The sequence below is a fragment of the Montipora capricornis genome, chromosome 13 (genome assembly GCF_036669925.1).
Source record: "Montipora capricornis isolate CH-2021 chromosome 13, ASM3666992v2, whole genome shotgun sequence".
NCBI classification, from domain to species: domain Eukaryota; kingdom Metazoa; phylum Cnidaria; class Anthozoa; order Scleractinia; family Acroporidae; genus Montipora; species Montipora capricornis.
In genome coordinates this window covers 43133720-43138719 of record NC_090895.1, presented here as the reverse complement: position 1 = coordinate 43138719, position 5000 = coordinate 43133720, and the positions used below count along the sequence as shown (strand labels likewise).

The window sequence follows — 5000 nt, the reverse complement described above, 5'->3', positions numbered from 1 at the left end:
GGGAAACAGTTCATTTTGTTTCCCTGGAATTTCAATGTTTCCCTCGGTTGCGCCTAGGGAAGACATTGAGATTCTCGGAACGCAAAATGAACTGCTTCCCTCGGGACCAGTCATTAAGTGTTTATTGTATTCCCAGACACGAGTGTTGTTGAAGTTGGGGAGAACAGCAAGAGGAGAATTCGTGACGCTTATTGAAATCTGTGTGCATCTAATTAGGGCACCTCTGGCCATGTCTGAAATAATACACAGAGCATTTTCATTCTTATTCATTCTTAATTGATGAAGACACTATAGTGCTGTTCCTGATGGCAAATTAAACGAATTGGTTTGTAAAGTCTTAATTACAAATGTACATACATGCATGTACAATATCGTTGTATTGGTCTACAACAAAGTATTCACAACTTTTTTTAGGTATACCATTTCCGAGTTCACGTCTGCCTCCTCTACAAAGTGAGTTTTATGATAATTAGTTTTCTTTCATATGTAAAGTTAATTACCATCACAAAAACGTCGCACTTAGACTAGCTTTTAAGAAGAGGCAGGCATGAACTCGGAAATGGCCTGTTACTGCCCTTGTTCTCTAAGTTTTGTTTTGTTTTTCAGTTTTTTGTCTTTTTTTGTTTTTCATTCAATTATTCTTCTTTGTGATAATAGTTTGCTTTTGTAATACAGAAATACTTAACAGTTGTTATTGGCTGAAGACGAGGTGAATATCAGTGAATAAAAACCGAGACGAACATAACTGTTTTGAATCAAATTTCTTTAAGCGGGATGTTATGAATCAAGAATATAACAAAGGCGGCTTGCGAATGATAGACGTTGATGAAGTGGTTTAAGTCTTTAAGGTTAGCAATAGTTTCAATACCAGCTGCTTCTTCTCTGCACGCATCGCCACTTCAGCGGACGCATTTGGCTCGCGTACGACCAGGTGTATCGTGAGCACGCGGCAGCTACTAAACTCATGGACTGGTCGTGCATGAACGTGCAAATATTCATTTTCCACGCAGCGGTGTCATCCACGCAAAGCTCATTATCAAACCATATTCTCAGGGTTGGGAGCCAAGCGGCTTAGCTGGTAGCACAGTTGTTTGCAAATCGTGGAATCAGGGTCAGTGTATGTCGCCAATTGCTTCTCGTACCGATGCTCTTCGTGCTCGGAGCCTCACCGCGCTATGGCCTGTACCAGCATATCCTCAAAACGTGGCAACGGAGAGGGAAAACGTCTTTCCTTATCACTGATTCGGGATGCTTCAAAAAGCAAATCGATCCGTCATTAAACCATAGGCCGTTCTGAAACTCAAAGCACCCGCGAGTGAAACGGACTCCATACGCACGTCAACAATAGCTACGAACTCTGCCGTTCTAGTTCTCCGTTACATTAGCCTTCTCTCATTGTAAGCGCCTTTTCACTGTTTAGCCGTCCTCGGCCCCTGCTGTGTATAGCTCCACAATCGTGCGTTTGCTGTTTGCCTATTAGTCGAAATGTTCGTTTGTTGTTCAGCCAACATTTTGTAAGGTTACGTTGATTCGTTAAAAATCATGAATGGTGCGTACAGCTATATAAAAAAAATACTTTCTGCTGTAGGGGAAAAACGTTTTTAATTACTGGGTAATTGGGTCTTTTCTGTTATTATTTCGACCGTATCTCCTTCATTGCCACCAGTTTCCATCGTAAGCCTTCCCAACATGACGAATTTTGGCAGCAGTTAGAAGGCCATCCTTATCCTCAAGCAGTTTCTTATCTTTGGATCTCATGCAATTTGGGTTTCGACTGGTTTGGAGGGAGGCCACAAACTTAAGTCAGCCCAGAAGAACAAACTGTCTACTCGGAAGCATCTCCCAGTGATTGATAACTATTTCGCCAACTAGGGAGCTATGAATAGGGTTGCTGGGCCATTTTCTTGACCCCCTCTTCCTAATATGCAGGTCAGCAGCTTTGGGGGTATTCGGGAAAAAAAAGGTCAACCCGGGAAAAGGCGCCTTATAGGAGGAGGAGGGAGGAGTTCTCGATGCACTACATTACGGTTGACCAGATCATTAGCATGGTTTCATTTTCAAAATACGGACCTGGAGCTCTAATGGCCAAATTTGGCGTGGAAGTGGCTTATCGGAATGCTACGGTCCTCCCAAGCAATTGTCATTTGCTGGGCATGAAATGGAGAAGCCAGTACTTCCCTGACTCAGCTCTCCCTTTTGTCCTCCGCTCAGTATCATTTATCTTTTACTCGGTAGCGGATATGGTGGAATGGAACCTATTGAATAAGCACAGTCTCTCAGAGCTAGAGCACTACCTCGATAATTTCATCACAGCCGGCCCTACTCCCTCACCACAGTGTCTGCATAGCCTTCAACGGCTATGCAAGTGTGTCAAGCTCTGGGCTTGCTTCTCTATCCCAACAAGTGAATCGGCCCATCTTCTTGCTTGGTCATAATGGGCATAGAACTAGACTCTATGAGACAGTGTGCTCGCTTACCGGAAGAAAAGTTAGTCTCCTTCAGAGAGCTGATTGGCTCATGGCGTAATCGTTGGTGGTGCACCCGGAACCAGTTGGAGTCACTAATCGGCCATCTACGCCATGCGACCTAGGTTGTGAAGCGCGGTCGGGCATTTCTTCGCCGCATGATTGACCAACTCTTTCACTTGTAAGCTGAATTCCACTTGGACCTGCAATGGTGGGACGAGTTCCTTTCTTCTTTGCATGGTGTCAGTTTTGGCTCTTACCCGGCGTGTCAGCTACTACCGACATGGAATTCACCTCAGACGCAGCAGGCTAACTCGGTTTCAGCGCTTATTTTCAAAGCGATTGGTTCAGCAGGGATTGGGGCCCGGGTCAAGCTATTGCCTACCAAGAGCTTTTCCTTGTTGTTGTAGCCGCGCACGTCAGGGTTTCCCAGTGGTTCTGGAAGCATATCCTGTTTCGCTCTGACAATGAGGCCGTCGTCAGTATCCTGGTTTCGCGGACATCCCAAGTCCTTGTTTTACGTTCCTATTACGTAAGCCCCTTAGGGCAGCAGCTCGTTTTAACTTCACATTTCACTCAGCAGCACCCGCCTGTCTCGCTCCCATTGGCAGGAGTTCAATTTTCGCTCGCCTTTCCAACAGCTGTGCTCAGACACGTACTGGAGGACGTGTCCTGCCCTTTCTTGAAACGTGGTGCCAGCAGTTCCTAGCAGAGGGGCTAGCCCCTACAATACAGACCGCTTACGGTTCTGGGCAGAAAACAATTGTGGACTCTTGTTGGGGAAACCCGAAGGTTCCGTTCACATAACACTCCGTGTCCCGTGGACGAATGGACCTCGTGCCTCTTTCTTACCCACTTGGCTGCATCGGTCAAGACCTCCAAGATCAAGGTATATCTTACTGATCCGTTGGTGATCTGTTTCAGACTACCATGTGTGTTGCGGGGAATCAAGCCCAGTGCTGGTGCTTCTCGGAAACTTCTTGGTTAATTTTTAATCTCGGATTAGCGCTAATCGGCTTTTGGAGAACTGGTATACAAAAATTTGGTTATCAACGGAGTTGATAGTGTAAATTGGCCACCGTACAGAGATTCCAAAAGCTGACGTTTCGAGCGTTAGCCCTTCAAAACGACCGAAACGATCGAAACGTCAGCCTTTGGAATCTCTGTACGGTGGCCAATTTACGTTATCAACTCCGTTGATAAAACCAAATTTTTGTATACTACTTCCCCACCGACGCAGCACCACAGTTTCTTTAGAAACTACCCTTCATTCATTCTTGGAGAACAGGGCCCTGAAAGTTTCAAAGAGAGACCCCTTTTGTCAGGGTTGCTAAATTCACATTGGCCGAGGCAAGTTCACGCTGTGTGCTGTTCAGTCGCCTCTGGCTTATTTGTATGTGAGGGGGGAATAAAGGCCTCGGACAGGTAGTGCGCAAATTTGGGTGAGTACCCTGTTTCTCATGTTTGATCTTTGTGTAATTCCTTGGTATTTATTTGGGAGTTAGGTCCCTTGACTGCCCTGTTCGCGGGCTCGTCCTCCAAGCACCTTGGAGATCTAATTGGAGGTGGCCGCTCACAGGATTGTCATGGTTATGTACGCGCATGCTTGCGGCTCCCACCGGTTTGTTGGCACCTCCCCAACTCTCATCTATTGGCAATTTGGGCAAGGTTAAACGCGAGATAACGTTGAGCAGTGGTTTTGCCCAGTTAATTCTGTGGGGCAGCTCGGGAAGCTCAGGGGCTTTTGCAATTGTCACCACTCCTTTGAAGTCAAGTATTCGTGCGTTCGATTGTTAGCGTTGAATCATGTTCCTCGCCGCTCTTGTGCCCTGTCCCACCCGTCCCTTTGGAAGTAAGTACTTTCCTCTAGATCTGGTACCCCGTTATCCACTGGAAGAAGACTTTCAGTGTGACGGTTGGTTACCTATGCGAATGCTTGCGGTTCATGCCGGTTTTGTCAGCAGCACCCCAACTCCCATGTACCGGTGATGAGTTAAATATAATTACATAGGTGATTGTTTGAAAATTATGCATTTTCTTTAAAACAATTAATTTCGTTGTCTGTCACCTTGACAGAAGTTTTTAGAAGTTTTAGTTTCTCGGTTTCTGATAGGTTATGGCAATTCTACCCATATTATGCAGAAATTAAGACAATAATAATAGTTAGAGGCTGTTGTCCGTGTAGAAAACTCCAGCCTGTATACAGGTTGGCTCTACCATTCAACCAAACCAATTCTTCTTCAATCTTCTTTTTGACAGAAAAAATAAATGATGAGATGTATCAGATTCAGACAAGTCATGCAGTTTCTTATCAGTTATTGATCAAACTTTCAGTCGGAAACGGGGTTTTCACTCTCAGAATTACCTTCAGAACCAACGTTTTACGTAGAATAAGCCTTTAGAATGATGTTCTCGTATTCTGAGAGGATGCTTTGCACTTGGGAGAAATTTTGTGAAAAGAGTATGTTTGACATTTATCATTGCGTAACTCAATTCTCAAACTTGCCCGTAATCTGTTGAGCTTTCGTCACGTCG

General features: G+C 45.1%; 1 protein-coding gene across 1 annotated transcript in view; it reads right to left on the bottom strand.

The window, feature by feature from the left end:
- Positions 1-5000, bottom strand: part of LOC138030851 (sortilin-related receptor-like) — a 75782-nt gene that overhangs the window by 50538 nt on the left and 20244 nt on the right. The gene's annotated exons all lie outside the window — the stretch shown is intronic.